Raw genomic sequence first — 10000 nt, 5'->3', positions numbered from 1 at the left:
ATTCTCACCTCCTCTCTGTCTCCATCTCTGTCTGTCTCTCCATTTTTCTCTCTCTTCCCTCTCCCTCTCTCTCTGTGTTCCTCTGTGTGTGTGTGTGTGTGTGTGTGTGTGTGTGTGTGTGTGTGTGTGTGTGTGTGTGTGTGTGTGTGTGTGTGTGTCTGTTTGTGCCTCTCTGTGTGTGTCTGTGCGTGTGTGTTCTTTCCGTTGTTCATTCATTCATCCATTCTCTCTCCAGTTCTTTCCGTTGTCCATCCATCAATCCATTCTCTCTCCAGTTCTTTCCGTTGTTCATCCATCCATTCATTCTCTCTCCAGTTCTTTCCGTTGTTCATCCATCCATTCATTCTCTCTCGAGTTCTTTCTGTTGTTCATTCATCCATTCATTCTCTTTCAATTTCTTTCCGTTGTCCATCCATCCATTCATTCTCTCTCAAGTTCTTTCCGTTGTTCATCCATCCATCCATTTTCTCTCCAGTTCTTTCCGTTGTTCATCCATCCATCCATTCTCGCTCAAGTTTTTTTCCGTTGTTCATCCATCCATTCATTCTCTCTCCAGTTCTTTCCGTTGTTCATTCATCCATTCATTCTCTCTCCAGTTCTTTCCGTTGTTCATCCATCCATCCATTCTCTCTCCAGTTCTTTCCGTTGTTCATCCATCCATCCATTCTCTCTCCAGTTCTTTCCGTTGTTCATCCATCCATTCATTCTCTCTCCAGTTCTTTCCGTTGTTCATCCATCCATCCTTCTCTTCCCCCAATCCCCTCCGCATTTTTTTTTTCCAATTGCCTTCTCCCGCTATACATTTTATTTCCTGTTTGTTCTTTTTTCTCTCCTGTTTTGTTTGTTTTTGGATGTGTTTTGTTTTCTTTTGTTTAGTTTTTTTGGGTTTTTTTTCACGTTTCCTAAACCTGGCTCCCGCCTGCACAGTTTCCATGTTGATTTCACCCAGATTGAATCACAAATCGCAATGTCAGCAATATTCCGTCACTTTACTTCAATCTCTGTGTCGTCCACTTCCTGGTGTATGTCTTGTTTTCTTTTCTCCTTTTTTTTTTTTTACTCTCTGTGTTTTCTTTCTTCCTGTTTTTCTTTGTAACTTTCTTTCTTCGGTCTCTCTCTGTCTCTGTCTCTCCTCCACCCCCCCTCTCTCTCTCTGTTTGATTTTATCTGTCAGTCCGTCTGTCTGTCTGCCTCTGTAGTTGTGTATGCACGTGTTCCGGGTGTGTGTCTGTATGATGTGTGTGTGTGTTGTGTGTGTGTGTGTGTGTGTGTGTGTGTGTGTGTGTGTGTGTGTGTGTGTGTGTGTGTGTGCATGCTTGCGTATGTGTGTGTGTCTTTGTGTCTGAGTGTATGTGTCTGTTTGGCTGTGTATTCGTGCGTGTGCGTGTGTGCTCTGCCCTAGAAAAAAAACCTCGCTCACGAAACACACACACACACACACACACACACACACACACACACACACACACACACACACACAAATGACAAATGTGATTGAATTTCCTCGAGTAGAGTGCTCCATCCCCTGTTTTTCCACATACTCTCTTCCTCCAATCCCCTCCACAATTTTTTTTCCAAATGCCTTCTCCCGCTACACATTTTTTTCTGTTTGTTCTTTCTTTTCCTGTTTTGTTTGTTTTGGTTGTGCCTTGTTTTCTTTTGTTTAGATTTTCTTTCAAGTTTCCTAAACCTGACCCTGCACAGTTTCCACGTTGATTTCACCTAGGTTGAATCACAAGTCGGAGTGTCAGCAATATTCCTTGAACTTTACTTCAATCTCTGTGTCGTCGATTCCCTGGTGTGTGTGTTGTTTTCTTTTCTTCTTTCTTTTTTACTCTCTGTGTTTTCTTTCTTCCTGTTTTTTTCTTTTTAACTTTCTTTCTCTGGTCTCTCTATCTCTGTCTCTCTCCCTCCCCCCCCCCGTCTTTGTTTGATTTTATCTGTCTGTCTGTCTGTCTCTCTCTCACTCTCTCTCACCCTATCTCTGTCTCTCTCCCCCTCTCTCTCTCTGTTTTATTTTGTCTGTCTGTCTGTCTGTCTGTCTGTCTCTCAAACTCTCCAACCAAAATAATGCTGGGAAATACTAGCAAATGAACTCCACTGAACGGATCTCCTATTTTTCCATCTCTCTCTCTCTCTCTCTCTCTCTCTCCCTCTCTGTGTTTGTGTGTGTGTGTGTGTGTGTGTGTGTGTGTGTGTGTGCATGTATGCGTATGTGTGTGTGTGTGTGTCTTTGTATTTGTGTGCCGGTGTGTGCGTGTGCGGGTCTGCTCTACCCTTAAAAAAACCTCCGTCACGAAACACACAGACACACAGACCCACAGACACAGACACAGACACAGACACAGACACACACACACACACACACACACACACACACACACACACACACACACACACACAAATGACAAATGTGATTGAATTTCCTCGAGTAGAGTGCTCCATCCCCTGTTTTTCCACATACTCTCTTCCCCCAATCCCCTCCACATTTTTTTTCCAAATGCCTTCTCCCGCTACACATTTTTTTTCTCTTTGTTCTTTCTTTTCCTGTTTTCTTTGTTTTGGTTGTGCTTTGTTTTCTTTTGTTTAGATTTTCTTTCAAGTTTCCTAAACCTGACCCTGCACAGTTTCCATGTTGATTTCACCTAGGTTGAATCACAAGTCGGAGTGTCAGCAATATTCCTTGAACTTTACTTCAATCTCTGTGTCGTCGATTCCCTGGTGTGTGTGTGTTGTTTTCTTTTCTTCTTTCTTTTTACTCTCTGTGTTTTCTTTCTTCCTGTTTTTTTCTTTTTAACTTTCTTTCTCTGGTCTCTCTATCTCTGTCTCTCCCCCCCACCCCCCAACCCCCGTCTTTGTTTGATTTTATCTGTCTGTCTGTCTGTCTGTCTCTCTCTCACCCTATCTCTGTCTCTCTCCCCCTCTCTCTCTCTGTTTTATTTTGTCTGTCTGTCTGTCTGTCTGTCTGTCTGTCTGTCTGTCTGTCTCTCAAACTCTCCAACCAAAATAATGCTGGGAAATACTAGCAAATGAACTCCACTGAACGGATCTCCTATTTTTCCATCTCTCTCTCTGTGTGTGTGTGTGTGTGTGTGTGTGTGTGTGCGTATGTGTGTGCGTGTGTCTTTGTATCTGTGTGCCGGTGTGTGCGTGTGCGTGTCTGCTCTGCCCTTAAAAAAAACCTCCGTCACGAAACACACACACACACACACACACACACACACACACACACACACACACACACACACACACACAAATGACAAATGTGATTGAATTTCCTCGAGTAGAGTGCTCCATCCCCTGTTTTTCCACATGCTCTCTTCCTCCAATCCCCTCCACAATTTTTTTCCAAATGCCTTCTCCCGCTACACATTTTTTTTCTCTTTGTTCTTTCTTTTCCTGTTTTGTTTGTTTTGGTTGTGCTTTGTTTTCTTTTGTTTAGATTTTCTTTCAAGTTTCCTAAACCTGGCTCCCGCCTGCACAGTTTCCATCTTGATTTCACCCAGATTGAATCACAAATCGCAATGTCAGCAATATTCCGTCACTTTACTTCAATCTCTGTGTCGTCGACCTCCTCTTTGTCTTTCTGTCTTTGTCTCTGTCTCTCTGTATATGTCTCTGTCTATGAATTATCTCTATGTCTGTGTCTGTGTCTCTGTTTCTTTGTCTCTGTCTGTCTGTCTGTCTGTCTTTCTGCCTTTCTCAGCGCTAGCTTGAAACATAAAACGCTGTGTTGCAAAATGGTAATGAACTTGAACACTGCCTGCTGTCGATGTAAAAGTAAACAGATAAACAAATGAAATGAATATAGATATAAAGATTTAAAAAAAAAAAAAAATAATAATAATAGCAAGAAAGGCAAGGCCTTCAAGACTCACTTGTGATACACACTTAATGAAAAACAAACAAACAAAAAAAAACCTATAAAAATCAAAAATTAGTTTGTTGAAATGTGTTCACTATTCTTTATTATAATTATATACCTCTTCGTGAGGGAAAAAAAAAAGAAAAAGAAAAGAAGAAAGCTTCAATGCAGATTCGTACCAAGGATGTTTGGGGCAAGAATGGGTGGTTTCTCGAACGTGCCACTGTGCTAACGCAGGTTCAATGTTGACGTTCGAGAAATATTATTTGACCATGTTCTTTTAGCGGAATAAATCGACAGCTGCAATCGAAGCAGTGCAACTGAAGTCACAACGCGGTTTAAATCATGTTATTTTGGTATATCTCGGGCATTTAAAAATTGTCTTTCAAGTCCGAGGTAAAGGAGACGTTCCCTTCGCCTTAAAAACACTGCAATATATGTCCGTTTACATAGATCTGCAGAGGTTCGTGATCGACAAGCTTTGTCTTTCCACTCACTGGCAAACTATCGACACCTTCTATTCAATTTCTTTTTTTTTCTGTTCAATCTAGTTAATTCAGTATCCACTTTAAAACATTCATATGCAGTAAACTCGTCGATGATTATTTAAGAAAATCTTTTAATTCGGCGGTAAAGAAGACGTTGCCATCGCGGCAGGCTTTGCAACATATTTTGTCAAGATCTGCACCGACCAGTGTCGTGTAGACGAGGAACTGAAACGGTCAATTCTAAATTTCTTTTCTGTTCATTCTAGTTAATTCAGTGTCCACTTTAGAATATTCATATGCAGCAAAGACGTCACTTTTGTAGTTAGTGTCACTGTATGTGCTCTGTCCAGAATGTGCATTTCTTTGCTTTTAATTGCGAACAAGAAAAACGAGGTCATGGCGTATTCTCACCAGACAATCGGGAAGCTGCAAAGGGGCAGCAGCGGTTTTCGGAATCCGGACTGAACATCAACGAAATAAACTGTTAATGATTCGGAAACACGGCTAAATTGGGGAGACTTACAACCTATTATTGGTATGAATGTGAAGATTTCCGAACTATGTTTAAACTATATTTTCTGTTACATATCAAATATCCAGGAACTGAGCCTTTGCTTCTCAGCTTGTGACGCATACTGTTTTCTTTGTCTTTTCCAGTTTCTCAAGGGGAAGAGGGGGGGGGGGGGGGGGGGGGTCACTGCGTTCAGACAAATCCATATACGCTACACGACATCTTCGAGGCAGATGCCTGACAGCCGCATAACCCAACGCGCGTAGTCTGGCCTTGAGTGCATGCATTTCTATTTGTGCACCCTATCAGAGTGGATTTCTGTTTCATGATTTTGCCAGGGGACGACGACACAATTGTTGCCATGGGTTCTATTTCAGAGCGACAAGTGTTTGCTGTGCACATGTGGACCTAGGTTTAATCGTCGTCATCCGAATGACTAGACGTTTAAGCTGATGTTTTCCAAGTCAAACTTGGGAGGAAAGGGCGAGAGCGGGAATCGAACCTAGACCCCTCACGTAGGAACACTGAATTTGGCAGATAAGCGTCTTAACTATTCTGCTATCTTTCTCACCCCCCACCACCCACCCCACCCCACTCCCCACTCTGTCCATTCGCGTTATCTTTCTTGTTGCTTCCTCTACACATCTTTCCTCCCGTTTAATACTGTCTGTCTCCGATCCTTAGGAAATATTTGCAGTGCAAAGGGGGTGGGGGTGGGGGAGGGGTCTGTTTTAAGTCTTTCCCTGACATCCAAACGCTAAGGAAACGCATGACAAAGCAGAAGAAGAAGAAGAAGAAGAAGAAACAGAAGGGCAAGTGAGCAACCTTGTGGCATTGGATCTTGACCGCTAAGAGGGCCCATTGCTTCAGAGATTATAAGGTAAAAAAAAAAAAAAAAACAACCACCCAAAAAAAACCCCAACAACTAGAGACTTGTATCGCTGAGCGTTTGTAAGGTTTTGAAAGCGCCTTAAAAGCTTTGGGCGTTCTCTATGTGTGTATAAGAGAGTGGGGGGAGGGGGGAGGGGGGAGAGGGAGGGCGGGCGCGCGCGTTCGTGTGTGTGTGTGTGTGTGTGTGTGTGTGTGTGTGTGTGTGAGAAGCTAACTATACGTGCGTGCGTGTGTGTGTGCGTGCGTGAGTGCGTGCGTGTGTGCGTGCGTGCGTGCGTGCGTGTGTGTGTGTGTGTGTGTGTGTGTGTGTGTGTGTGTGTTTCTTTCTGTCTTCATTTTAATATGCTCTACATTTGTTTTCTGTTCTTTCGGGTTTTCCCGCTATTTGTGTCCTTGCTGTGTTCCTAACGTTAAACTTTTGTTGTTGCAAGTCTTCCATCTTCTTTTGAAAGCATTACACGGTTGTGTTTGTTTGTGTGCTTACGTGTGTGTGTGTGTGTGTGTGTGTGTGTGTGTGTGTGTGTGTGTGTGTGTGTGCGTGTGTGCGTGTGTGTGTGTGTGTGTGTGTGTGTGTGTGTGTGTGTGTGAGTGAGCACGTGTTCATTCAACATAACGGTCTTCATGAAACCTTCAACACAATCACAGAGAAAGCGAAATGACCTGGGCCATTTAATATCCGTTCCCTCCTTCCCCCCCCCCCTCCATCCCCCCATCTCCCACCCCCACACACCACAACTCCCCTGCGTGCTCTTTACCTTCTCCCCCCCCCCCTTCGCCCCTCCCCCACTGCCCCCTACCCTCCTCCATCCCCGCACCCCATGTCACCCTCCGCTCTTCCACTATCTCCTCTCTGGTCATAGGGGGCACTCTTTTCTTTTACTTTTTCTTTTCTTTTCCATGTTTCTTCTTCTTCTTCTTCTTCTTCTTCTTCTTCTTCGTGCTCTTCCTTCCTTTCTTCCTTCTTGGAACAGGATTTCATGGCAGATTGGGTTACAAATAGAAATGTCAGCTATGTTCCGTCTTCACTCGGAATTCCGTGTTGTCTACTTCTTCGTGTGTCCTCTTCCGGTTGCGTTTCGTGTCAGGGTTTTATTACTTTCTCTATCTTTCTTTGTCTTTCTTTCTCTGTCTTTCTGTTTTCTCTGTTGCTGTAAATCTCTTTCTGTCTTCCATGCTTGCGGTATTTCTCTTTGTTGGTTGTTTTTTTGTTTTTTTTGTTGTTGTTTTTTTGATACTTTTTTGCATGGATATGTTGACAGAAAAATGAATCAGAGGAAAGAAAGAAGGAAAGAGAGAAAGGCGAAAAGTCAGAAGGAAAAGGGAAAAGAAACAACAAAACAACAACCACCACCAACAAAAAAAAAAAAAAAAAAAAAAAAAAAAAATCCCCTCCTCATCCCTGCTTTAGATTGGGTGCTTTACTGCTTACGTTGTAAGATCGTTTTTTTTGTGTGTGTGTATGTCCCCCCCCCCCCCCCCCCCCCCCCCACTCCCACCCACCCCACGTATTAGTGTCTGCAAACTGATTTTTGTACGTCTTCCTGTCCATCCTTCCATCAGCAATGCATCCAATTCCTTGTAAGACATCACCAGTACAAGGGGGATCCGCTTAAAGTGTATGTCTGTCTGTGTCTCTGTCTGTCTCTGTCTCTGTCTCTCTGTGTCTGTCTCTCTGTCTCTGTCTCTCTGTGTCTGCCTCTCTGTCTCTCTGGTCTTTCTTCTTTTGACATTTTTTTTCCCTTTCGAGGGCTGAATGAAAGCAAAAATCATTCATTCAAAAAATTCATTGTCTCTCTCCTTTCTCTCTCTCTGCCTGTCTGTCTGTTTCTCTCTCTGTCTCTGTCTCTGTCTCTGTCTCTCTCTCTCTCTCTCTCTCTCTCTCTCTCTCTCTTGTGGCATTCGAAAGAGTTGGATGTGCAGGCACAAGGAGACCAGGTGAAACCCTGTCTAGGCAGCATTTGTACAGTTTCCTGAGCTCCTCTTGAAAGAGTCGGCATCCTTTCTGTGTCTTCGTCTCGTGTTTCGCCCTGTGGCCTTTGGCTGTCTGGCTGTCTGTCTGTCTATCTGTTTGTGTGACTGTGACTGTCTGTTAATCTGTCTGTGACCATTTGTCTGTCTGTCATTCTCTCTGTCTGTCTGTCTGACTGTGACTGTTTGTCTGACTGGCTGGCTGGCTGTCTTTCTGTCTGTGACCGTTTGTCTGTCTGTCTGGTTGTTTGTCTGTCCGTCTGCCTGTCTGTAACGTTTGTTTGTCTTTCTGTCTGTGACGGTTTGGCTGTCCGGCTGTGACTGTTTGTCTGTCTGTCTGTGACCGTCTGGCTTTTGTCTGTTGGATTGTCTGTCTGATCGTCTGTCTGTCTGTCTGTGACTTGGCTTGCTGTTTGTCTGTCTGTGACCGCCTGGCTTCTGTCTGTGACTGGCTGGCTGGCTGTCAATATGTGACTGGCTCTCTGTCTGTCTGTCTATGACTGGTTGGCTGTCTGTCTGCATGACTATGACTGATAGTTTAGCTCTCTGGTGGAAGGGTTCGAGTTGCGCGTGCGTGTGTTTTGTTCTGTCCTCATAAAACCGTCAACAGAAACACACACACACACACACACACACACACACACACACACACACACACACACACACACACATATATATATATATATATATATATATATATATATATATATATATTCCATCCAGAGTTTTCTTATCACCTCCCCCTGCGCCCCTCTTCCACTCCCTCCTCCCAAAGTCCTTTCCCTCTCTCCTAATCCTCCCTTCCCTCCACTGACTTTTGTTTTTTAATCTCTTCTCAGATCCACCCCCCCCCTCCCTCCACCCCTCCGCCCCTCCTCCCCCGGCCCCCGCCCCACTTCCGCCCCCCCCGCTCCTTTGAATCCCAAGATTATCCCCCCCCCACGTCCCCCCCCCCCCCCCCACACACACACAAGTTTCGATCAGAGTTTCACGTTGATTGAATCACTAATGGGAATGTCAGCGGCGTCCGTCCTTTCACTTCAATCTACATGTCATCGTCTTCTTCGTGGTTTGCTCTGACCTGTTTCTCTCTTTCCTTTTTTTTTCCGCTGCTGCCCCATCATCTGCACCATTTCAGTGTCATTACTCCCACGCCGCTCATTTAGATTGCCCAATACACGGCCACACCCGGGTTCGTCCGTCACAGTTCCACCGTCGGCAGTTCGCAAGGAGTCATCGATGTAAGGTCGCCAGGAGGCTACCCACCAGAGGAGACCCTGCACTGCTGCTGAGTCACTTCGGTGGTGTTCAGTGGTGCCTGTTCTGATTCAGCGTACTCAGGATACCACCTACTAAGCCACATACTAACGACAATAATGGCTTAGTCGCGGAGCCAGACTGAGTGAGCGTCCCTACCAGAGTGGAGACCGCCACCACGTCCCTGAAACAACAGCCCCCCCCCCCCCCTCCCAACCCCCCATTTTCTTTCTTTCTTTTCTTTTCTTTCTTGCTTTCTTTCTTTTGTTCGTTTGTTCGTTCTTTTTTCCCCCTTCTTTTATTATATATATATATATACATATATATATATATATCTTTCTTTCTCTTTTTATATATTTTTTTTTTTACTTCATCCTTTCATTGTCTCGTCAGTCTGCATGTTCTGTTCTCTCTCTCTCTCTCTCTCTCTCTCTCTCTCTCTCTCTCTCTCTCTGTGTGTGTGTGTGTGTGTGTGTGTGTGTGTGTCTGTCTCTGCCTCTGTCTCTCTGTCTCTCTCTCCCTCTCTCTGTCTCTGTCTCTCTCTCTCTCTTCTGTGCCTCCCTCATTTCGTTTATTTCGCTGTTTTAACCTTTTTTGTCTTTGCCTTGTAAACTGAAAATGTGTTGATCCATTTGATCGCATGTTCAGCCGTATCAAGAGCCCAGCAAAAGGCTCTGTGACTGAGCAATTATTGTCGATGGTAAGGGGATGGGGGCTTAGTAATTGGCGTCCTAAGTACAGTATATCAGAACAGGCTCTACTGAACTCCACTGAAGTGACTCAGCAGCAGTGCAGGGTCTCGTCTGGCGTGTGGGCCTTCTGGTGACCTAACATCGATAGTTTCCGGTGGAGTGGAGATGCTGGGACTGCGAAGGACGAACTCGGGTGTGGGGGACTTGGGAATGAACGGCGTGGGAATAGTTATGCCACTGAAACGGTGAAGATGATGGGGCTAAGTAAGTGTGATAGACGTAAAAGGGAAAGAAACGTGACGCTCTCAGCCACAGTACATCAAAATCG

The sequence above is a fragment of the Babylonia areolata genome, chromosome 21 (genome assembly GCF_041734735.1).
Source record: "Babylonia areolata isolate BAREFJ2019XMU chromosome 21, ASM4173473v1, whole genome shotgun sequence".
In the NCBI taxonomy this organism is placed as follows: Eukaryota; Metazoa; Mollusca; class Gastropoda; order Neogastropoda; family Buccinidae; genus Babylonia; species Babylonia areolata.
This window is presented reverse-complemented; position numbering follows the sequence as displayed.